The sequence below is a fragment of the Melospiza georgiana genome, chromosome 22 (genome assembly GCF_028018845.1).
Source record: "Melospiza georgiana isolate bMelGeo1 chromosome 22, bMelGeo1.pri, whole genome shotgun sequence".
Taxonomy (NCBI): Eukaryota; Metazoa; Chordata; class Aves; order Passeriformes; family Passerellidae; genus Melospiza; species Melospiza georgiana.
In genome coordinates, this window is record NC_080451.1 from 2,830,230 (window position 1) to 2,856,202 (window position 25,973).

The 25,973-nt window shown below is 51.1% G+C and overlaps 1 pseudogene; it reads right to left on the bottom strand.

The window, feature by feature from the left end:
* The window catches only part of LOC131092454 (zinc finger protein 420-like), a 67,747-nt pseudogene that overhangs the window by 12,372 nt on the left and 29,402 nt on the right, over window positions 1–25,973 (bottom strand).

Consider the following 25,973-nt stretch of genomic DNA (forward strand, 5'->3'; position numbering starts at 1 on the left):
CTCATGGAGGCCCTCTTTGATGATTGCATGGTAGATGTGGGACCGCTGCTGGTGCAGTGGAAGAAATGTGAGGAGCTTTGGTGGGGGTCTGGTTCTTGTACCCCTCGGAGTTCCCAGGGAAGCCCTTCTACTTCAGATGTGGATGGGGAGGAGATTGAGCTCCTGGGTGATGTGGAGTTCCCTTCCCCGCCCCACAACGGTGTGCTGGGGAGTAGCCATTGTCCGCCCAGGGTGAATTGGGCTCACAGCCAGCTGGTCCCGGGTCCAGGGGGCTCTCTGGATTCGGTGGGCCGTCCTCGCCCCGCCTCGCCCTGTGCGGGTGGTGGGGCGGGGGACGGGTTGCACTCTCTGTGTGCCTTCCTGGCCTTTAAGGGTCAGCCTCCGCCCCGACTTGAGGCTGCTGCGGTGACTACCTGTTGTCCGAAATGCGGTGTGTCCACCACATTCCCCCTGAGCGAGGTGGGGGTGAGCTCTCCTGCCCCCGAGTCTGGTTCCTCAGCGGGGGGGCAATTTCACCTTCTTCCGGGTCTGAGCAGCCTGCTGGGCATGCGCAGTCGGTGGAGACAGTGGGGGGCGGGACGTTGCCCGCCTCTGGGTCTGCGCAGCCTGCTGGGCATGCGCAACCGGTGAAGGCAGCCGGGGGCGGGGTGTCGGTCGGTGCTCCGCCTGGCCCCACTCCGGTGGGCGGGCAGCCTGTCCCTCTCCGCTTGGTGGGGGCGGTGCCCGCTGCGGGACCTTGCGGCTTGGGGCGGGCTCTCATAGGGGGCTTGCCCGGCTCCTTTGTGCCGCCCCGCAGTGACGTGGCTCCACGGGCCGCGCCTCCCTCGGCATTCCACCCAGCCCCCGTATCGGGGGATGGGGGCCCCGCGCCGGTCTCATCCAGCGCCGTGCCAGATTTGCGGGCCGTGCCGGCAGCTGCGGCCGCCAAGGCGGCCCCTGCCGGAGCTGCAGCGCAGCAGAGGACTGGGGTGTTTACCTTTAGTGCAACTGCTGACACGGCCGGCAGGAGGCCGGTGGGTGCCCGGGGCCATGGTGCTCTCTCGTCAGGTCTTTGGACGCTTCCTGCATGCCAGGTGACCGTACATCCGAGGTACCCAGAACGTTTCTGGCCAGAGGCAAAAACCAAGACTGACGAGATGAATGAACTTGTCTCCTCCCGGCATCTGCAGGGTCGGCGGGCGGATTCCTTTGGCTCTGCCAGTGCTGCAGAGGGCTCAGGGACGAGTGGTGTTGCCCCGGCTTCCGGTCAATCACTCCCTCTTGTCTCTGGGGGCCCCAAGGATCAGGACACAGCAGGTGCGGTAGCTTTGCCAGGGGTTCCCCAGGCTTTCCCTGTGCTCAGGGGCGTCACTCATAACACTTATGAACCCTTTGCATATAAGCCGGAGAAGGAACTCCGTGAAGCGGTTGCTCAGCATGGTTTGGGGTCTGCTGAGGTTATGCACATTCTTCGGAGACTTGCTAAGGACACGCTGACACCTCACAATTCCCGTTGTGTGGCACATTCTCTTTTTGACCCTGTGCAATTTGGTGTTTTTGAGACCAAGTGGGCTTGTCTGGCGGCCCAAGCGGTGAGGCGGAATGCTACGCTGGCGCCGGAGGACCCCAGGCGTGGAGTTGTTGTTGACATGCTAATGGGGACAGAGCGTTATGAGAGTGTTCACGGACAGGTTGGATACGATCCCCTTGTGCTTCAGAAATGTAAAACGCTGGGCATGGGAGCGATTGTGCAGACCCTGGAAATGGCTGCTCTGAAACAGCCATTCTCAACCGTTGTCCAGGGGGATGATGAGCCTTTTATGGTATTTGCGGCAAGGTTGATTGCGTCCATGGAGAGGCAGGTGCCTGATCCTGTGGCAAGGGACATCACGATTACAAACCTTGTCAGGTGCAATTGTAATGAAGCTTGTAATAAGGTTAGAGCGGCTATGCCTGGTGATCCTAGTATCTGGGAGATGGCAGAAGCCTGTGCGAACATCATCCCCTCACTTCGGAAGTTGGCCGCTGTGGCTGCTGCTGTGCAGCCCATCTGGGCAGCACCGCAGGGCGGGCGGCTGCAGCAGGGGAATGCGCAGACTAGCAGGAAGCGGGGGAAGAGGATGCAGAAGGTTAAATTCCCCATGTTCTTGTGCGGTCGGTGCGGTAGGCCGAATCACATGTCTAACGTTTGTAAGGCGATTGTTCATGCTAATGGCCAGGCGTTACCAGGTTCGGGAAGCGTGAAACGGAGCGCACAGGAGGGGTGCGCTCAGACACAAGCTTCTCTCCAGACCCAGGTGCCGATGGAGGTCTCCTTTGCCGGCTTGCAGCCAGCACCCGCGGATCAGCAGGTGTGGATGTCTGCACCGCAGCAACAGTTGCGTTAGACTCGTCTGAGATACGCAAGGTTCCCCTGGATGCCTTTGGTCCCTTGGGTGGGGGCATGAGTGCTCTCCTTATGGGGAGGTCCAGTGCCACCCTTCAGGGCATCATTGTGCACCTGGGGCTCATTGATGCAGATTTTACAGGGCAAATTTGTGCCATGGTTTCCACACCCACTCCCACTGTCACAATTCCAAAAGGGACACGGCTTGCTCAACTTGTGCCTTTTAAGTCTTCTGTTCACAGGACAGCTGACCAGTCACATGGAGCTGGTGGTTTTGGATCCACTGGGCCACTTCAGGTTCACTGGACTGCTGTCCTGACCAAGGACCGTCCCGAGATGCTGTGTACCCTGTCCGTTCCTGGTGCAACACCGTCAGAAATCCACCTCCGCAGGCTTCTCGACAGTGGTGCTGACTTCACTGTTCTCTCCCTTGCCGCCTGGCCCTCGGAGTGGCCCCTGGATCCAGTGGGGATGTCTGTCGCGGGCCTGGGAGGGATGGCGCAATGTTACGTGGCCCAGCAGCCTGTGCTGATCACAAACCCAGAGGGACAGATGGCCTGGGTTAGGCCTCATGTTACTTCTACTCCTGCCAACCTCTGGGGGAGGGATGTTCTGTCTGCCTGGGGGGTGCGTATTGGGACGGATTTTTGATGGGGGCCACTGCAGTGAAGGGTGCAGAGTGTCCTACGCCTCCTATACGGTGGCTGGTGGACAAACCCGTTTGGGAGAAGCAGTGGTCCCTCCCTGATGATAAATTAGTCGCCCTTTGGAATTTGGTGCAGGAGCAGTTGGACCAGGATCATCTGGAGCCTTCCAACAGTCCTCGGAACACTCCTGTCTTCTGTATAAAAAAGAAATCTGGGAAATGGAGGTTGTTGCAAGACCTTCAAAAGGTCAATGCCGTGATGGAAAGCATGGGACCATTGCAGGCGGGCATGCCATTGCCTACCATGCTTCCTGCAGGCTGGCCGGTCCTCATTGTGGATCTGAAGGATTGGTTTTTTTCAATTCCTTTGCATCCCAATGACAGACCAAAATTTGCCTTCTTGGTGCCAGCGATTTACGAGGCTGAGCCCGCACAGAAATATCAATGGAGGATATTGCCTCAAGGTATGCGTAATTCTCCTGCCATATGCCAGTGGTATGTGGCCCGTGCCTTGTCTGGAGTTTGCAAGCAGTTTCCTGATGCGCGTCTGTATCATTATATGGACGACATTTTGGTGGCCGCGTCCACCCAGGATGAGCTGCTGAGGATTCAGCCTCGGTTGCTCGATGCTTTGCATGCTCATGGACTGCAGGTGGCTCCAGAAAAGGTTCAACAAAAACCACCTTGGAAGTACTTAGGGGTCAAAATTCTGGAACAGACAATCTGTCACCAGGAGGTTCAATTTGTGCATTCTGTGAAGACACTGAACGATGCTCAGAAATTGATAGGTGTCATCACTTGGTTACGTCCGTATTTGGGATTAACCAATGCACAGCTGTCTCCTCTGTATGATTTGTTGAAAGGAGACTCTGATCTAAAGTTGCCTCGCACACTGACCCCTGAGGCGCGTAAGGCGTTGGAGGTGGTTCAGCAAGCTGTTTCGGCTTGTCAGGTTTATCGCATTGATCCCTCCGTTGATGTCACTGTGTTCATCACCACTCCAGATACGCATCCCACAGGTATCATTGGTCAATGGAGTGACAAATGGTCTGATTCCTTGCACGTTCTGGAATGGGTCTTCCTGCCCCATCAGCCGCAGAAGATGGCAACTACATTGTTTGAGCTGATTGCTCTCTTGATAATCAAATGCCGACAACGGTGTTTGCAATTGATGGGTGCAGATCCTGCAAAGATCATACTCCCGGTGCAATGGGAGGATTTTGACTGGAGCTTTGCAAACAGTGTGTCCCTGCAGAGTGCTCTGGAAAATTTTTCAGGGCAGATCACTTATCATCTGCCCAGCCATAGGCTGTTGCATATGGCGAAATCCACACAAATTTCTTTGCGGCCCAAGAATAGTCAGGAACCTGTGCAAGGACCCACCGTCTTCACGGACGGTTCAGGGAGAACAGGAAAGGCCATTGTTACCTGGAGGGATGGATCTCAGTGGCAGGTTCTGGAAGGCCATGAGAATGGGTCAGTGCAATTGGTTGAACTGCGGGCTGCTGTCATGGCATTTGAAAAATTTTCCCAGGAACCTTTCAACTTGATCACGGATTCCGCCTATGTGGCTGATATCGCACAGCAGTTGGGTCATTCGGTTTTGAAGGAGGTCAGTAATCCTGCCTTGTTTAATTTACTGAAGACCTTGTGGTGTGCCATTCAGGCCCGAGTTCATCCATTCTATGTTCTGCATGTGAGGAGTCACACCGATTTGCCAGGTTTTATAGTGGAAGGTAACACGAGGGCTGACAAGTTGGCTAACCCAGTGTGGGTAGCGCCTCAGCCTGATACACTCGCACAGGCCAAGGCATTGCATGGGTTTTTCCACCAAAATGCACATACCCTGCAGAAGCAGTTTCAGCTGACGCCAACTGAGGCTCGTGACATTGTCGAGTCATGTGATTACTGCCATGCACTTGCTCCGCCTCTACCAGCAGGGGTAAATTTTAGAGGCCTTAGGGCCTTGGAGCTTTGGCAGACCGATGTCACCCAGATTGCCGAGTTTGGCCGGCTCAAGTATGTGCATGTCACTGTGGACACGTTCTCCTCTGCGATGTGGGCTTCTGCTCACACGGGGGAGAAGGCCCGTGATATCCTTGCCCACTGGAGGCAGGCCTTTGCCGTTCTGGGCATACCTTCTGCTGTGAAAACCGACAATGGTCCTGCTTACACATCACAAAAGGTGCGGCAGTTCCTGCAGTTGTGGGGTGCCTCGCACAAGTTTGGTATCCCTCATTCTCCGACTGGTCAAGCTATTGTAGAACGCGCTCATGGTACTCTGAAGCAGGTTCTTCAAAAGCAAAAACGGGGAATGCAGGGTGAAACCCCGCACAGTCGGTTGGCAAAAGCTTTGTGTACAATCAGTCATCTCACTGTGCCACAGAACTCAAATAACCCTATCATTTAGAATCACCATCTCTCATTGCAGGCGGCAGACGAGGCACATCAGCCTCGAGCGAAGGTTCGGGTGTGGAATTTAGTCACCAAACAGTGGGAAGGCCCCTATGACCTTATCGCTTCGGGGCGCGGGTATGCTTGCGTGTCCACAGATACTGGGGTACGCTGGGTACCTTCCAAATGTGTTCGCCCTGATCTGCGACTGCAGAGACAAAATCCAGCTGATGAGCAAGATGGAAACTGTGACCAACCTGAAAGGCATCAAGCGGGGGAATCATTGAGTGATGATTTGGATGTAGACGCTGAGAGTGATCACTCTGATGATTCCTCTGCAAGTGGACACTGAACGTTGCTCATATTTTTCCTTTTCACATTGTTCATTTTTTCCTTTTTTCTTTTTTAAACGGAAAAGGGTGAGATGTCGCCCTGGTTTTCTAGGATTTTCTAAGCCTTCTGATGTTGACATTCTTGTAGTGAACTTTCCCACACACTTTTTCTGTAAACAACTCATTGTTTTTCATTCCTTTTGGAGGAGGAGAGATTTGATGGACTGTCGGTTTGACCTGTGGCATTGCAGAGGTGTCACAGTCACCTTCCAATCCACTGTCACCCTTGTAAAACTATAAATAGTGGAGTCAGAGAATAAAACTTCCCTTTTTCCTTTCACCTGAAAGCGGTGTGTGCCTGTGTCCTTTCGTGTCGGTCAGCGACAGTGGACCTCTGGCTGAAGCTCTTACCACACTCCTCACACTCATGGGGCCTCTCCCCAGTGTGGATGTGCTGGTGGTTGATCAGGTTGGTGCTCCTCCTGAAGCTCTTCCCACACTCCTCATACTCATGGGGCCTCTCCCCAGTATGGATTTGTCGGTGCCTGACAAGACGGTCGTTCCGCCTGAAACCCTGCCCGCAGTCGGGGCAGCAGAAGGGCCTCTCCTCTGTGTGCATGCGCTGGTGCAGGAGGAGCTCAGAGCTGGTCTGAAACCTCTTCTTGCATTGATCACACTCATAGGGCCATTCCCCAGTGTGGGTCCTCTGGTGCTTGATCAGCTCAGAGTTCCACCTGAAGCTCTTCCCACACTCCTCACACGTGTGGGGCTTCTCCCCATCATGGAGCTGCTCATGGAGCACCAGCTCCAAGCTCTGGCTCCATCTCCAGCCGCCTTCCCGGCCCAGGCTGGCTCTTTCCCCCTCAGATCCCCGCCAGCTGGGTGTGCAGCCCCTCCTCGTGCGGCATCTCCGGGGCTTTTCCTCCCCATTGGCTTCCTGCGCTGTGGAGCCGCTCAAAACGGCCTCTTCCACCAGGTTCTGCCGTGGGCATTTGTCCTCCCTGCTCTTCATGCTCAGCTCCAGCTCTGGGGGAAGAAGGACAAGGACAGGATGGGATTTGCCTCCATGCCACAGGCAAGGGCAAGGAGATACCCCCAGGGCTGAGCTGCAGCCAGGGGCCATGCTGGGCTGGGAGATGGAGCAGCACAGAGGGGAAAGGGGAACTGACTTCCTCCTCACCTGCATCAGTGTCCTCAGGCATCTTCCTCTTTCTTGCAGCCTCCCAATGGTCAGGAATGGGAAATCCTAGTTTGGGGAAAATGAGGGATGAGCACGTTGAGTTTGAAGATCCCTCTGCCCAAGTCCATGTCTACAAGTCAGCGGCCCTCATGGCTCCAGAAAAACCTCCCAAACACCAAGATTCAGCCCTGGAAAAGCCTCCCAGGAGTTCCCCAAACCTGCATCCTTCCCTTTGGTGTTCAGGGGTTCCCCCCTGTCCCAGCTTCTGTGGTCATGCTTGGACTGGGGGTCCCCCTTCTCCTTGGTGCCCGCCCTGCCCAGCCTGCTGACAGTCCCAGCAATGCCAAAAGCTCCCCCTTTTTCTCTCTCCCCATTTCGGGATGCCGGGGCTGTTTGGGCTCCCGGGCTCCCTTCTCCCCTCATTATCTGCTCGGGGCTGCAGCGGCTCAAAGGAGTCCCCCCTGCCCCTCTCCAGGCTCTTGAGGCTCAGGCCAATGGCGGCGCTCCCCCCTCTCTGGGCTCCCCACTTTGGGCTCCTGGGGCACACAGGGCTCTGCTCCTCCAGGCTGCCTCTGCCGGCAGCCACCACTGGCACCCCCCGATGTCCCCCTGAGGGGCCTTTTCCGCTCAGCCTTGGACTTCTGCATTCTCCAAACATCCCCCCAAAAACCCAGATGGGAGCGACTGGGAGTGATTTGGAACATGCTGGATGGAACTGGGCTGCACTGGGACATACTGGGAGTGACTGAAACAAAAGTGAGGGTGAAAGAGAGCAACTGGAACCATGTGGAGCACAACTGGTTCATACTGGCAGGGACTGGGAGCACACTGGGATCATCTTTGGATCATACTGGGAGGGACTGGACTAATACTGGGAGGATCTGAGAGTGACTGGGAAACACACCCTGCACATCATCCCCCATACTGGGCCTGACTGGGAGCAACTGGGAGCACGCTGGCAGCAAATGGCGTCAAACTGGGTCTGACTGGGCTGATCTAGAAATGAACTGGAACCACGCTGGAGGCAGCTGGAACCATACTGGGAGAGATTGGAAGCAACTGGGATTATACTGGGACCACACTGGGAGGGCTGGCATGTGACTGGGATCAAACTGGAGCTTACTGGGATCATACTGGGGCTGAAAGGGAGCAACTGGGATCACACTTTGGGCTACTGGGAGCAGCTGAGAGAAACTGGGATGATGCTGCAAGCAAACTGGAGGAACTGGGAAGGACTGGATGCATGCTGGAGGCAACTGGGATATACTGGGCATGACTGGGGGATCATATTGGGATAACTAAAACCTTACTGGGGCCACTGGCAGTGCCTGGAAATGACTACAGACATGCTGGGGGCAACTGGGATATACTGGGAGTGTCTGTAACCATGCTGGGGGGACTGGAATCACACTGGGAACAACTGGGACCATACTGGTAGTGTTTGGAACCATAGGGGAGTGATGGAAGCACACTGGGAACAGCTGGAAGGTACTGGAACCATGCTGAGAGGACTGAGACTACAACTGGGGCAACTGGGATCATACTGGGAGCAACTGGGACCACCCTTTCAGCAACAGATGGAAACTGGAATTATGCTAGAGGAAACTGGGAGTAACTGGGAAAGACTGGGATCATTCTGAGCTAACTAAAACATACTGGGAGTGTCTCTAACCATACTGGGGGGACTGGAACCACACTGGGAACAGCTGGGATCATGCTGGGAGCAACTGGGACAATGCTTTGGGAAACTGAATCTACCCTGGAGGCAACTGGGCAAGACTGGGACCCTGCTGGGAGGGACTGGGACTATTCCTGGGGCAACTGGGATCATAATGGGAGGAACTGGGAACATCTGGAATTATGCTAGGAACAACTGGGATCACACTGGGATCACAGTGAGAGCAGCTGAATCCATACTGGGTTACACTGGGATCTCATTGAGAGCAAATGGAATCATACCAGGATTGACTGGGAGTGGCTGGTTTTGTGGATTTTGGTGGGTTTGGATTTTGGGGGATTTTATTGGAATTTTGAGGGGGAGTTTTTCTGGGGTGTTTGGGGGTTTACCAAATTTTTCTGTGGCTTTTATTAAATTTTGGGGGGTTTACTGGGATTTTGTTAGGATTGTTTGGGATTCTCAGAAAATCTGGAGGTTTTATTGGGATTTTCAGGAGACTTTGTGGGCATTTTATTGGCATTGTGGGGGAATTAAGTGGGATTCACTGGGAATTTGGGGATTTTGTGATTTTTGGTGGGACTTTTTGGGTGTTGCCAGGATTTCTTTGGATCTTGGGGGAAATTTTGTGGGACATTTTTGGGGGATTTGCAGAGTTTAATCAGGATTTTTGGGGTGATTAGGATTTCAAGAGATTTTTGGGCTTTTATTGGGATTCTAGGGTGCTCTAATGGGATTTTGAGAGATTTAATCGGGATTTAGTGGGTTTTATTGGGACTTTTGGGGCTTTTAAGGAGATTTTGGTGCCTCTGAGCCTGTCCCCACACCCAGGGAATGCCCCAAAGCCCCCCTAGAATTCCACTAAAACGCCACAATATCACCAATAAGAAAACCCTCAAAAATCCCAGAGAATCTCTAAAAATCCCACTGGAACTCACCAAAATTTAAAAAAATTTTTAAAAATTTCAATAAATTCCCCCCCAAGAAAACCCCAAAACCCCAACACCCAAATCCAAAATCCCCCAAATCAACAAAACACCCCATAATCATGCAACCATCCCAAAACCCAATAATTCTCCTCCAAAAACCCCAATAATTCTCCCCAAACTACCAACAAAATCCCCTAATGCCCAAACAAACCACTCCGAAATCCCCAAAATCCCTCTCAAAACCCCAAAATCTCCACAAATCCCCCCAGAATTCCCCAGACTCACTCGGGCCGTCCTGGATCAGGGGGCACCCGGCCGGTGGAACAGCAGACACTTCACGGGGCCCTCGGAGCTTTTTGGGGAGGGGGCACCATGGGAGACCCCCAAAAACCAGGGGGGGGAAGGGAACCCCTGCTGTGCCCCCACCCCCTGAAACCCCCAGACCCCGGTTCAGGGTGGGCCTGGGAACCCCCAGGACCCCCAAATCTGCCCCGGGACCCCTCCAGGAACCCCAAACACCCCAGAGCACCCCCAGTGTTGGCCCAGAACCACCCTGGACCCCAAAACCTCCCCAGGACTCTCAGACCACCCGCCCATTTCCCCACAAAATTCACCCCAGACCCACCTGAGACCCCCCCTTTAAATCCACCAGATTGCCCCACATCCCCCTCAGACCCCTCAATCCCCCCAAACCCTATGAAATCCCCTTGGACTGCCCCAAATTCCCCCCAGACCCACCTCAAACCCCCTCAGATCCACTCACAACCCCAGTTTCTCTCACAATCCCCCAAAATCCCCTCAGACCCTCCAAATTCCCCTCAGATCCCCCTAAACCCATCTGAGAACGCTCCAGACCCTCTCAAGCCTCCCCCAAAGCTGCCTAAAGCCTCCTCAGACCCACCAAAGCCCCCTCATACCCCCTCATTGAATCCAAACCCAACGAACATCCCCCGCGTTTCCCGTCGATGCGCCCAAAAATCCCCAATTTCCCCTCAGATCCGCCCCAAACTCCCCCAGTTTCCCAAGGACCCACCTCAGCCCCGCTCTCCCCTCACAAGCTCCTGTCTCCACCGCGTGCGCGGGCTCCCAACAACGGCGGCGCGCCCCGCCCCAAACCAACCAATCACTGCGCTTCACGTACACGAACTAACCAGTCACGGCGCGGCTCCCCTCAGGAACGCCCGCCTTCCCCGAGCCGCCTCAGCCAATCAGAGGCGAGCCGGAGGCGGCGCCCCCTTCCCCGCCGCCGCCAGGACCCGCCGGGCTCGGGACGTGAGCGGGAGGGGCCTGAGAGGGGATCGGGGGGGGACTTTGGGGAGGGTCCGGGGGGGCTTTGGGGAGGCCAGGGTGGTCTGGGGAGGGGTCTCGGGGCATTGTGGGGGGACCTGGGGGGCGCGGATTGGTCTAAGAGGGATCTTTGGGGGGGGGGAGGGGAGGGGGGGGAGGGGACGTCATGGGAGGGGAGGGGGGGGGTTTGGGGAGGGGTCGTAGGAAGGTCTTGGGAGGGTCTGGGGGCGTTGGGATGGTCCTGTGGGGAGTTTGGGGAGGGCTCTGGGAGGTCCTGAGGGTGTCCTGGGAGGGTTTTGGAGGTTTTGGGGAGGGGCTCTGGGGTCTCTGGCAGTGTGATAAACAGGGCCATTGGAGCAGCTCCTTTCAAAGGTCTTTATTAAAGACAGCTCTGGGTGCGGAACCCGAGGGGTCGCGCACGGCGCCGCTGCTCCCACAGGGCCGCGCTGAGCAGGAGGAGCAGCGCAGCTTTGTCTCTCGGCACAGCCGGGGCTTCCGGCCTCACCAGAGTCCTTAGGAAGGCAACGTTGGCTCGGAGCTTAGGGGGATCCTCCAAGCTGAGCTCTATTAAAATTATGGTGGCAGGAGGAATCTGGCTTTGCTCAAGGGTGGGTGATTTAGTGCGGTTCTGCTGGGTTGACATCATCGTTTATGTGCTGGTTTGTTTTTTGAGAGGGTTCCTACAGCCTCTCATTTAAATTCAGTCTGGGACGGGAAGGGATACAAATCTGGGCTGAGACGGAAAGGGGCACAAATACTGAGTGTGATGGGGAGAGATACAAATACAGGGTAAAATGGAGTGCCCCTCCAAGTTCCCTCCCGGTTCCCCCAAGTATCTTCCAGACCCTCAAGTTCTCTCTGAATTCCCTCCCCAGACCCAGAACTGCCCCAAATGTGCCCCAGAAATGTCTCCATGGACCCCAAAGTGGCCTCTTTTACCCTGTCTGTGAAAATGATAAAAAAGATGACAAAAGGATTTAAAATTCGACTAATTAACATAAAGAAGGAGAAATCAATAGCCACACTGCTCAATGAAATAATGTTTGGAATTGTGTTACCAATGACCAATAAATTTTTTGCTTGATAAAAAGGTATGGACTTTATAATATGAATATTATAATTTGGTAATTGAAATATAGAATATTACTATTATAAATAGGAAAAATAATTATATTTTATTAATTCAGTAATTTTTTTTTTAAGGGGAAATGCATAATTATTTTTATGTTTTGGGATGTCAGTCTGTAAGAGACGGTCCAGAGATCCCTCATCTGCCTCACAGCTGCCATCAAGGATGGAGATTGGGGCCCTCCCCAAGGACTGAGACTGAGACCCTTCAAATTCTAACCCAGGGGTGCTGGCCTGACTGGAGCAGGATGTCTGCTGTGGGAAGCGGGATGTTTCCCATAGGAACCAGTCCTGAAATAACGGGCCCCGCTCACTGCTGGCACCGGTTTGTGCTGTTCAGAACTGGACTGTCTGTACCTGTTCCCAATGGATTTATTCTCCACTGTTCCCTCCATGTGCCGTTCTGCTCCCCTCCCGGTGGTAGATTATAAAAGAGCCCTGAGTTAACCAAAAGCTTTCAGACTCTCCCGATGTGACCAGACGGATCTATTGGCCAGACCATGAGGATTTCATCTCTCTGTTGGTAGCTATTCAGCCCCCTCCTTTTCTCTGTCTCTCTATCCCTATCTCCTTTCTAATCCTTGTGTTCCATCTGCTGTGGGCACTCAATAAAAAGTGCATTTGTTTTGGTGAATACTGAAAGTGCCCTGTGGAGAGATTTATTCATAATTGGTTAGCTGAGAAAGGCCATACTGATATAATGCCGCTGGTTAAGCTGAAGGAGAAAAGTCAGCAGTCAGCAAGCGGAAAGGAAAGGTCAGCAGTGACCTTGCTGCAACATGAGGGTAGGGATAGAGATTAGTCCTGAATATATCCTAAGAATATTTAGAAAGTATCAAAAGTAGAACCATAGGAATGCAGAAGTAGGCGTAGGTGCTGATATGTAACTGACCAATCCTGAGCTCAACTTTTGCAATATGTATGAAGTTCATTATTAACTGTATTTAACCCGCCATACTGATCAATAAAATTGAGCCTGTGATGATCAAATTGATGTCCTGGTTCCCTTCCGTCGACAAATGGTAGAGAATGCGGGCATAACCGAATCTCTGCCCTTTTTTCTCGGATTAAAAGAAAAAAGGGGAGTATGCCACGGTCGAGGAAGTTGGGTTTGGGTCCCAGCAGCCGGGACAGTGCCGGAATTTGAAGCACCCTTGGGGTTCACAATGGTGACTCAAGCCAATACGTGTCGCAGGAGCCTGGAGAGCTGCAACAGCATGCGCTGATTAATAGGTATGGATAGGCAAGCGGCATATGATTTATTCACCGCCTATTTAGAGCGGCGAGGGATAAAAGGGATAGATTTAAAAAAGGAGTTACCAGGGTTATTAGCTTATGGCCATGCTAAGGGTATCTTCTCTAACCCTCATACAGTTCATGAGCTAGCAGAGTGGAAGAAGTTTGGGGAAATATTGTGAAATACAATGCTAGACGATGATAAGTCAGCAAAGAAATTCGGGAAGTTATGGTGGGTGGTGTATAACACGTTACTTCAGGAGGTCTCTGAGAGAAAGGCAGCAGAAAGGGCAACAGAAGCTCATAAGAGGAATATAGGGTATGGTCGTGAGGACGATCCCCTGGCACCTTCTGTAACTAAGATACTAATGCCTAAGGGTCCCCAGCAAAGTGGTGTGGAGGATTTCTCTATAGGCGCAGTGGAACCGTCTGCACCTTTCCTGTCAGAGGGGGAGGGCAAGTCGGATGATGGGGGTAAGAGCAAACCAGCTTTGCCTCCGCCACCAGCTTCAGGCGGGTTGGAAGGTGGGGGTGGGAGCAAGCCAGCTTCGCCTCCGCCGCCAGCCTTGCCTTCGCCACTTCCCCTCAGTGAGCCGACTCCGGTTTCACTGCCAGCTCCAGCGGGGGGGCAGCTTCCCCTGCTTTCCCCGCGCGAGCCAGCCCCTGCTTCGCTGCCCCCCCCGCGCGAAAACTCGGTGTCTGCACCGAAGCGCCAGCAGCATAGCACCCTTAAAGAGTCTGATCCCATCCCAGGGGCACACCGTGATCCATGGGGGGAGATGGCTAAACAGAGGAGGGAAGCTTGGGCTGCTTTGGCGAAAGAAGTAATGCAAATGGGGGATGGTGAAGCGGTGGAAATAGCTTCTAGTCTTGCATGTCCAGTTACATACACACCACAGTATGATGCACAGGGGAACCTTACACATAATATAGCAGAATATACTCCCTTAGATTGGAAGCTGTTAACTCTGCTACGTTCTACGGTTAGTCAGTTTGGAGTAAAAAGTGAACCTGTTAGGCAAATGTTAGATTATCTTTTTAATACTCAGGTTTTATGTCCTAATGATTTGAGAGGAATAGTTCGGTTGATATTCACTCAGCATCAGCAGTTATTGTTAACGCCCATTGGCAAGCGTTGGTGAATGAGTCGGTTGCTGTACAACGAGCCCAGGGAGACCCATTACATGGAGTGACAGTAGAGGAGCTGATGGGCTTAGGGGCATATTTGCGTACAGAGGCACAGATGATATCGGGAGCTGATAAACTTAGAGAGTCTATGAGGTTAGTGTGTGCTGCAATAGACATGGTTAAAGAGCCAGGAGGGTTACCAGCTTATATGGGTATTAAGCAAGGAAGGGAAGAATCATTTGGAAATTTTATTGATAGAGCAGCTACTGCTATAGATTGTGCAGGTGATGCAGACTACATGAAGGGGGCGCTATTGAAGCAGTGTGCTTGCAAAATAGCAATCCAGCAACCCAGAGACTGTTAGCTGCTTTAGGGGCAAATTGGACTATTGAGGAAGCATTAGAGCGAATGGCTTTAATGCCAACAGCTTCACAGGTATTTATAGCAGAAGCCTTAAAGGAATTAGGATTAGGGTTACAAAAGCAAGCAGAGTCCACTCAGAATCAGGTGTTAGCTGCTCTTGCTCCTCTTTGAAGTGGCTCACTGGCATTCACACAAGGAGGTTCGAAACCATTCCTCAAGTGTTACCGATGCGGCAACGAAGGACACACACGCCGAACATGCCGAGCGACTGGCATATGGTGTCAACACTGCCGAACCAGCTCCCACAACACTACGGCTTGTAGGTGCCGGTCAGGAAACCATCCGCGGGGAGCGCGCATCTCTGGGGCCTCGCCCAGACACAAGTTGCCGCCGTGACATCGGAGACACCAGCTGCTGCCATAACATCGCTGCTACCTCCTGTCTGCAACCCGCAACAACAGGGAGCCTCGGCTTGGACTTAGCAGCAGTAGACGTCACACTAATGACGAACCGGCCTGAGAGGATACCCACTGGAGTAAAGGGTCCTCTTATATTAAATGGACAAACATGTGGAGCATTATTGCTGGGACGTTCCTCTATAACTATGTTGGGATTATTTGTTTTGCCTGGTGTTATCGATACGGACTTTACAGGGGAAATACAAATTATGGCTTACACCCTTTATCCTCCGATTAAAATTACAAAGGGACAATGCATTGCACAATTAGTACCACTGTCACAAATGACATCAGGAATACAATCATTTACTGGGCAAACACGGGATGAAAAAGGTTTTGGCTCTACTGGTGTTACACTTTTAACCGTGGATTTACAAAATAGACCAAAGCAAAAGGTTGAAATTACTTATGGGCATCAAAGCATAACCCTTTATGGATTATTGGATACAGGAGCAGATACCAGCATCATTTCTCCAGAAGCGTGGCCACAACATTGGCCCCTATTCCCATCATCAAACATGCTTACAGGAGTGGGAGGATTTACATTGGCAAGCAGGTCGCCGTCTTTGTCTGTGTGCATTGAGAATCAACAAATATCTGCTGTGTTTTCAATTGTTCAACTGCCTCCTACAGTTTCCTGCTTAATTGGAAGGGACATTTTAACACAATTGGGAGTGGTGTTAATTAATCAGCACCCTTTGGGGTAATTGCCATTGCTTGGACTTTCCCCATTCCACTCACCTGGAAAACGGATACACCGGTGATGGTTAAGCAATGGCCATTAAAAGGGGAGAGTCTTATGCATGCCCATGAATTGGTACAGGAACAATATACAAAAGGGCACCTACGACTATCCACAAGCCCTTGGAATTACACCTATTTTTGTAATCAAAAAGAAATCAGGGAAATATCGTTTGATACAGGTTTTGCGGGCTGTAAATGACCAAATGGAACCAATGGGGGCTTTACAGCCTGGTCTTCCAAATCCAGCTATGATTCCAGAACACTGGCCACTTTTAATTATTGACCTAAAGGATTGTTTTTTCACTATTGGCCTGCATCCTGATGACATGAAGAGATTTGCTTTTACTTTACCAGCAATAAATCGTGGGTAACCAGATAAAAGATTTGAATGGACATCTCTTCCGCAGGGCATGCGCAACTCCCCCACTTTATGTCAGCTTTATGTTGATGCTGCATTACAGCCACTACGTCGCAAGTGGCCAGCAACTATAATATATCATTACATGGACGATATTTTGTTTGCACAGCAACAGACATTCTCCTCTTTACAGATTAATACCATTAAAAATACTCTTGCTGCATATTCACTTGTTATTGCTGCAGAGAAAATTCAGACTACAAAGCCCTGGAAATATTTGGGATGGACTCTGACGGATCAAATAGTAATAGCACAAAAATTGGAATTACAATTGGACATTAAAACTCTACATGATGCACAGAAGTTGCTGGGAGACTTACAGTGGCTGAAACCTATTGTGGGAATACCAAATCACTTATTAGAAGCCCTACGGCCTTTGTTAAAAGGCGTGGACCCTACTACTCCTGTACACCTGACAAAGGAGCATCGTCTTGCCTTGCAGCAAATTAGTAACTGTGTACAGCAAGGGTATGTGTCTCGTCGACAACTCGACCACCCCATTGACCTTACTATCTGGAATAGCCCTTGCCACTTGCTTGGTGCTCTCTCTCAGTTGCAAAAGAAAACGGGGGAGATACGGGTGTTGGAATGGTTATCACCACCACTACAGCACAAGAAAACAATATCTTCAAAAATTGAACAATTGGCTGCATTAATCAAAAAGGGGCGTCTCAGAATTCTTGAAGTGGATGGTAGAGAACCTGCTACTATTAGATTGCCTATGGAAAAAGAAACCTTGGACTGGTACTTGATTAATTCGAAGAATTTACAAGAAGCATTATTGATGTCACCTGCTAAAGTAGAGACTAGTAAATTAGTGCCTAGAGTTTTGCAATGGATGACAGAATGGAACTGGATTACTCGACCTTTGAGAGAAGAAAACCCCATAGAAGGAGCTATTACAGCTTTTAGAGATGCAGGAAAGAAATCAAGGCGTGCTGCTGTTACCTGGCAAGAAAAGGGACAATGGAAGCATCAACTCCTCACAGCAGACCCTGCAGATAGCTTACAAACTTTGGAATTGTTAGCAGTAGTATGGGCGGTGTCCAACTTACAGGAGCCTTTAAATGTGGTCACAGACTCTTATGTATGTTGCAGGAGTAGTCAGACGAATACAGGAAGCAGCAGGAAGTTTATTATTCAAGGAAGTGAATAATAAACGATTGTATGAGTTACTGATACAGTTGAGGAAGGCTTTACGAGAAAGAAATGCAGCATATTCTGTGATTCATATTAGGAGTCATAAGTGGTCTGAAGGTTTAGGAGAAGGGAATGAACGTGCAGATAAATTGGTTACCCTACCCATTGATAATTCTTGTCCTATTGACAAGCACACATTGGCCAGAGAAGCACAGAGTAGATATCGTCAAAATGCAAGAGGTTTAGCAAAACACTTTGAGCTGAGTTTGTCCGAAGCCAAGGCCATTGTCAGAGCATGTCCAACATGTAGTTATCATAATGGTGGGATAGGTCTAGGAATCGGGGTTAATCCTCGAGGTTTAGAAATAAATGAGAAATGGCAAATGGATGTTACACACATAGCTAGATTCGGTAAAGTCAAGCATGTGCACGTCACCATAGATACATATAGTCATTACATATGGGCTACAGCTCAGGCAGAAGGAAGCAAAGGAGAAGCAAAGCAAGCAGAAAGAAAAATGAGGTCTGTTTTTGTTATACTGCTCAATGCTGTAGCAAGTGAAGCAGTAGGAGTAACTCACTTTAGTCAACCAAGGGAAAATTTATGGGTGACACTTGCTAATCAAACTAACCAATCATCACTTTGTCTTAGTCTTGGAGGAGTCACTAACCCATTTCGAACATGCCTGAGCTGTAGCCCATATGTAACTTCCGGTATGGTCTCCTGGAGAATTTTGCAGTTTGATAAACAATCAAACCTTATGTATGTCTAACATGTCAAACATCACTTTGCCAGTACAACAAGGGTATACTGCAGGTCAGAGTGATGGCTATCGTCAATGCTTACTAATCCAATCACTTAACACCTCTTTGCATTCTCCTCCTGAAGAATTGGATCTTTTTGGAAGTACAAATGCCAGCATATCTAACACTACAGCTGGTGGATGGTTTAGCTTCAAACTTTCGGGTGCTCAGAATTTAAACCAACCTAAAGAAACATGGGCCACCCTAGATTCATCCCTGAATGTGAGTGAATTCTCTCCACAGCATTACAGTCAATGTAACGGCACAAATATCACAGCACCAATGAAATTACCCACAGGAATATTTTTGATTTGTGGAGACAGGGCATGGAATGGTATACCAGCTAAACCACAGGGTGGACCCTGTTTTTTGTGAAAATTGTCACTGTTTCATCCTAATGTGTCCTTGCTAATGCAGCTGAGTCAAAATTCAAACAGGAGAAAACATAGCATACATGACTTAGACTGCAGCAAGATAGGAGATCCACGGTTTTGGGGCACATTCAAACAGGTGGTGGTTTCAACTATCTTACCAGGAGGATCTGCCAATAAAGCCATGAATTTAGCAAAACAATTAGGATGCTGGGCAAGGGATGAGCTGAACAAGACATCACAAATTCTAGACATGCTAACTGCAGATGTGCAAAGTGTTAACCATGCTGTTTTGCAAAATCGAGCTGCTGTAGATTTTTTGCTCTTAGCACAAGGGCATGGATGTGAAGAGTTCGAGGGAATGTGTTGCATGAATCTGTCTGATCATTCAGTGTCCATTCACACTAAGATAAAAGAATTACAACAGGGACTTCACAAACTTAAGGAAGAAGACGGTTTAGGAATTGACGAATGGCTTAAAGGCTTAGGACTTTGACCGTGGCTGAGGAACCTTGTGATCTATGCTATAGGACTTCTGGGTGTAATTTTACTGGTTTTGCTTATTTTGCCTTGTATCTTTAACTGTATTCAAAACATGGTCAGTCGTACAATAGCAAAAACATGGCAAACTAATCTCCTTGCTCAAGAAGAAAACGGGGGAAATGTGGAGAGATTTATTCATAATTGGTTAGCTGAGAAAGGCCATACTGACATAATGCCGCTGGTTAAGCTGAAGGAGAAAGGTCAGCAGTCAGCAAGCTGAAAGGAAAGGTCAGCAGTGACCTTGCTGCAACATGAGGATAGGGAGTAGAGATTAGTCCTGAATATATCCTAAGAATATGTAGAAAGTATCAAAAGTAGAACCATAGGAATGCAGAAGTAGGCGTAGGTGCTGATATGTAAGCTGACCAATCCTGAGCTCAACTTTTGCAATATGTATGAAGCTCATTATTAACTGTATTTAACCTGCCGTGCTGATCAATAAAATCGAGTCTGTGATGATCAAATTGATGTCCTGGTTCCCTTCCGTCGACACTGGGCCCTTCGTTTGCTGACAGCTCTGCCTCCTGCCTAACTCTGCCTGCCCACACAAAGCCTGGGGCTGACCCAGGCTCCTTCTGGGGGATGTGCTGCACCACAGCCCTGCCCTGGGAGGGAAATTCCTTTCTCTTTGGGTCCTGTCTCGCCCTCCCTATCTGCCCTTTGCATTAATTCTTTCTTTGTCTCTCTGTTCTCTACTATGTCAAAAGGAGCCACCATCTCTGAAACCTCCCTTCAATCCCTCCCAGGGCTCCCCTCTTCTGTCCTTAGTCTCCACCCCACTGAGCACAGAGATGCTTTGTCCCTATATTGTGCTCATGTGCTTGAGGCCTCCAAACCCCAGCTTTGGAGATCTCTGGGCCCTTTCCAAGGTGTTGGCAAATGAAAAAATTCTGCTGATAGTCTAAGAAAATCACTTTATGACAAGACCAAACAGACCTGTGTGTCCTGGCTACTTTTGCCTTGGAGCAATCCTTGGATAGATGGAATATTTTAGGCTGAATTTCAGTTTTGCCCATGGGCACTTGATGTGAACAACGATTCTCTTCCATTGGAAGGAAAGCAGAGGCCCGGTGTTTCAGGGGCAGATGAGCAGCAGCCACCGAGGGCCAAGGCGAGCCAGACCTTTCTGGAACTGCAGCTTGTGGCTGAGAGAAATCCTTGGATACACAGAATTTGGGAGGTAGAATAAAAGTTTTGGCCACTGGTCCCTTGATGAAAAGGCCATTTCTTTTCCATCTGAAGGAAAGTAGAGAACCTCAGGCTTTGATGGTAGATGAGAAGCAGCCCCTGGGAGGCCAAGCCAGCCAAACTTGTCTCTCCTGGCAGCTTTTGATTGGGAACTATCCTATGATATATGAAACTTAGGGGCCAAATCTCAAATCTGGCCACAGCCCCTGGACGAGGAGACTGTTCTATTTCCATCACAAGGAAGGCAGAGAGCCCCAGTGTTTCAGGGGTAGATGGCAGGTGGCCATCAGAGCCCACAACACCTGTGAGAGCAGGCAAGTTTTGTCTGGGAAAAACCCTTCATGTAGTGAATATTTTAGGAGGAGTAGCAATTTGGTCATGGAGAAATAAGATTCTTTTCCATAGGAAGGAAAGCACAGAACCCCAGTGCTTCAGGGGCTGATGAACTGCAGGCAGCAGAGACCAAGGCCAGCGTGACCAGTCTGTAATGGCAGCTTTTGTGTAGGGGCAATAATTGGATATAGGACTTTTGGTGGTAGAAACCCAATTTCAACCATGGGCACCTTGTGAAAGATGGTTCTTTTCCCTTAGGATGGAAAGGGCAGAGCCCCAGTGTTTCAGGGCAGAATTCAGGAAACCACCAGAAGCCAAGGCCAGCCAGACCTGTCTGTACTGGGAGATCTTGTCTGGGAGAAAAAACCCTTGAATGTAGGAATTCTGGAGAACAAGTACCAGTTCTGGTCATGGGTGCCTGTGCAGGAGGGATATTTCTTTTCTTCCATAGGAAGGAAAGCACAGAGCCTCAGTGTCTGAAGGCAGCTCTCAAGAAGACAAGGTCAGCCAGACGTGTTGTAATGGCAGCTTTTATGTGGGAGAAATCCCTGGATACTGGGAAATTTGGAGGGGAATCCTATTTTGGCCATGGATGCTTGAATGAGAAGAGCAGTTCTTTTCCAATTGAAGGAAAGCCCAGAGCCCCAGGGTTTCAGGGGTACATGAGAAGAGACCCTTGACATGCCAAGGGCAGTTGGACCAGTCAGGCCAAGCCAACCAGACCTGTTCCCTGTTCCCTTGGATCCATGGAGCCCTACAGTGTCACAGTGGTGGTGTCATATTGGATCCTTGGTTCCATCAGGCCCAGATGTGTCACACTGGCCTCTTGTTTCCATGGGGCTCCAGAGTGTCACAATGGTCCCTGGCTTCCATGAGGCCTGGCAGTGTCACAGGAGTCTCCTTGGTGCCACAGTGTCACAATGGACCCTTGGTTCCATGGGGACTCACAGTGTCAGAAGGGTCTCTTTGGTTCCATGAGGCCCTGCAGAGCCCCTTGATTCAACGAGGCCTCCAAGTGTCATCATGGCCTCCAGGATTCCATGAGGCCCCACAGTGTCACAATGGACCTTTGGTTCCATGGGGTCCTGCAATGTTCCATGAATCCTTAGTTCCATGGGGCCCTGGAGTGTCACAATGGCCTCCTTGGTTCCATGGTGCCACACAGTGTGACAACTGCCCCTTGGCCTGCCAAGACCCCAGAGTGTCACAATTGTTCCTTGCTTCCATGAGGCCTTGTAGTGTCACAATGGTCTCCATGATCCCATAAGGCATTGCAGTGTCACAACACACCATTGGTTTCATGGAGCCCCATAGTGTCACTGTGGTCCCTTTCGCTCCACAAGGCTCTGAAATTCCACAAATGCCCTTTGGTTTCACAAGGTCTCCAAGTGTAAAAATGGCCCCCACGGTTCCATGAGGCCCTGCTGATCACAATGGCTCATGGTTCCATGAGGCCACACAGTTTAAAAAGGGACCCTTGGTTCCATCAGGCCTTGCTGTGTCACAATGGACTTCTGGTTCCATGAGCTCTCACACTGCCAGCAGCAGTCTCCTTGGTTCTGCAGTGTCAACATGGTCCCTTTGTTCCATGAGGTTCCGCAGTAGAACACGGTCACCTTGGTTCCGTGAGGTTCTGCAGTGTCACAATGGAGCCATGGTTCCACCAGGCCTTGCTGTGTCATAGTGGCCCCTTGGTTCCAAGAGATTTCTCCGGGTCACAATGGTCTCCTTGGATCCGCACTATCACAATGGACCATTGGTTCAATGTGGCCCCAATATGCCAAAATGGATTTTGGTTCCATGGGGTTCTGCTGTGTCACCATGGACCCTTTGTTCCATGAGTTTGCTCAGTGTCACAGCTGGATCCTTGGTTCTGTGAGGCCCCACTGCCACCAAATCTCTGAGATATCCAAAAAAGCCTTCTTAACAGTCATTTGCTATTTCAGAGGGAATCATTTATTCAGGCCTGAGGTCCAACATGGGATAACTCCTAACACTATGTGGACATGTAATTCTACCGGTATGTTGCTTATATACAGTCCCTAAATGTGAATTACAATTTACCGACTTCCATAAAATCAAACCCCACTTCCCAGATTCACTCCTTGTTTTCTCTATCCCTGCATCCTTGAGCCAGATGTTTTTTTCTTCTCTTCAAGCCATCCTTGTTGGGAAAGCAGCCCCTGCATGCCTTGTTCCTGTGCTGGAAGTTCACAGGCAGGGTAAAAATGGAATGAACCCTTTTAGTACCAGCCCCAGGCTTTGTGTGGGCAGGCAGAGGCAGGCAGGAGGCAGAGCTGTCAGCAAAGGAAGGGCCCAGCCAGGTGGGGCAGCCGGGGGATGCCGACAGCCTGCAGGGACAGAGGCGCAGGGCAGGGACACCGTGGGACAGCCTGGGCTGCACAGGGCACAGGGATGGGCAGCAGCTGCAAGACAGCCCTGCCAGAGCCAACTTGGGCAGCACTTTGGCCATGGCTGCTGGGCCTGGGCCTGAGGCAGGAGCAGGAGACAAGTGACCCTTGCAGGGCTGGGGCCTCATTGCCTCCTTGTCCCTGCTCAGCAGCCTGGCAGGGGCCGCCCCATGCTCCTGCCCTTGGCATTGCACATCCCCACGTGCCAGTGCCCATCCCGGGAAGAGCCCTGAGCAAGAGGGAGGGACAGGATCTGCCTGGCCAGGGGCTGGGGCTCAGGCCTTGGCCCTTTGCATTCCTCAAACACATCCAGCTTTGCTCAGCACCAGAGACACCTTTGCCTTGTTTGTCCCCAGCTGTCATCACTGCCTCCAGTGCTCTGCTCTAACTGGAACCTGGGGACACTTTCTCAGTCGTGTCCCTCAGTAGAACTCATTAAAACTACAAGGAACTTTGGAGTCTAAATTTAAATTTGAGTTCTTGAGAAGTTTTTTGAAGACACTCTCAGGGACTGAGTCTGATGTAAACAACATCAAAGCCCTGAGAGGGTCATTAAAATTTTCCTAGTCCAGTTATGGAGAAAGATTTCAAGGACCTTGTAAGAAATACACATTCCTATTTTAACGGATGTATTTTATTTCATTTCTCTTTGGAGCAGAGGTGGTTGCAGCATTCTGGGATTGATATTGACACAGGGTCTCTCCTCAGCAGCTCTGGCCTGCTCACAGAAGCTGTGCCTTGAGCTCTGACCCAATGTGGACAACCTTGCTCCACATTGCCCAGCCCCATCCTGTCTGTCCTCACTGCCCTGGGCCCTGCTGTGCTTGCAGAGCTGGCTGCACCCAGCCTAAGAGGGGTTTTCCCTTTTTGTACTTTTTGCAGCCACCTCAAAGTGCTGAGTTTCCCCAGTGCAAACAGACACACTGCTCAGGTGTATGCCAGCCCCAGGTGCCACCAAAGGCACTGCAGAGCTGCCCTGGGTCAGCTGTGAGGGTGGATCATCAGCCCAAGCTGCACTGGGCCATTGCAAGGGGCTATGGCCATGGGCACTGCACTGACCCCACTGCTGGGTTTGGCTGCCACGGCCGCTGAGAGAAATGAAACTGTGCTTGGAAACACTGTGGAGGACTGGGACATACTGGGGAACACTGGGAACGCTGTGGGAGACACTGGGACATACTGGGAGTGACAGTGGGGGATACTGGGAGCAACTGGGGACACTGGGGATATTGCAGGGAAGACTGGGGGACACTGGAGCATCCTGTGGATGACATTGGGAGGAACTGGGAACAACTGGGAATGAACTTGGGTGTGTTGGGATAGATTGGGCTGCACTGGGAGGAACTGGAGGGGCACTGGGGTTGAACTGGGTTCTACTTGGGATGAAATGGACTTTACTCGGGCTATACTTGTCTGTACTGGGAATGAACTGGGCTGTAGTGGAAGGGACTGGAGGAGGGTGATTTGGCTGTTCCCACCTACAACGCATCCCATTTGCCGAGGCTCCCGCCCATCAGCAGTTGCAGCCAATCAGCACCTGGGATCCAGGACTCGGGGCGGTGCCTAGATGGGCGCCATATTTCTTTTTGCTTACATCTCCCACCATGCCCCGCGGCCAGATACAGCACCATTGGAGCCGGGACTACAACTCCCGCAATGCCCTGCACTCCAAAGAACCCCCGAGATCCACCCTCATCTGTCCCATAAGTGTGCCCCAGACCCTCCAGGATCCCTCAGTGACCCATCAGCGCCCATATGGGACCCCCCCAAAAGCGTCCCCGGATCCCCTGAGTGCTCCCAACCCCACAGATGCCCGGTACAGCCACTTCTGGGAATTCATCTCCTCTCATCCCCCGCGGCCCCTGAGCCCCTCAGAACACAGTCCCGCGCCTAAAACTCCTGCTGTGACCCGTGCCCTAAAGAGCCCGGTTAGAGATCCCAGACCTCCTCCCAAGGGCTCCAAAGCCATTTACGTTCCCCCCGAGGGCCTCAAGTTGCGGCTCGGACACAGAAGTGTCCCCCAAGAGCCTTCTCTGACCCCCAAATATCGTGTTCGAGCCACTTCCGGGACTACAGCTCCCATCATGCTCCGCGGCGAATGACCGGTGCTACTCCACCCGGGACTTCATCTCCCGTCATGCCCCGTGCCCCACCGAGAGCCATTGCAGCTGCGCCTTGAACTCTTGTGATGCTCCGTGGCTCCGTTAAACCGCGTGATACCCGCACCTACAACTCCCATCACCCCCCGCGTCCCGGAGATCCCAGTCAGAGCCCCCCAAGGGCCCGCCCGGACCCCGAAGGGCCCCAAATTCCCCTCCCTGACCTCCAAGGGCCCCCCTGGACCCCCAAGTGCTGCCCCCGACCCCGAACTGTCCCTCAGAATCCCTGAGTGCCCCTCCAAGTGCACACCTGGCACCCCCAAGTGTCCTCCAGACCCTCAAGTTCTTTCTGAATTCCCTCCCCAGACCCAAAACTGCCCCAAATCTGTTCCTGAAATGTCTCCATGGACTCCAAGGTGCCCTCACCCCCCCCCTCCCCGGCCCTGTATTGTAAAAAGAATTTTAAAAATATGACAAAAACAGTACAAATGTATCTAATTACCAGAAAGAGGAATAAATAAATAACTGCTAGAACCTAATTAATTAATGGTGTGAAAAACCCCAATCACTTGTTTTTAAAATTTTAAAAGTTTAATACTAGTATAATAGTTATAAAAATAGTAATACAATTTGAGTAATAATAATTTGGACAATTTGAATTAGGATATGACGACACAATAAAGAGTTACGGACATCCAGGTACCTTTTTCTGGGCAGCACGAGCCCAGTAAAGGACACCCGTTATCAAAGGATTAACCCTTAAACCAATAGCCTGTTGCATAGTCATAGACTTCATACATG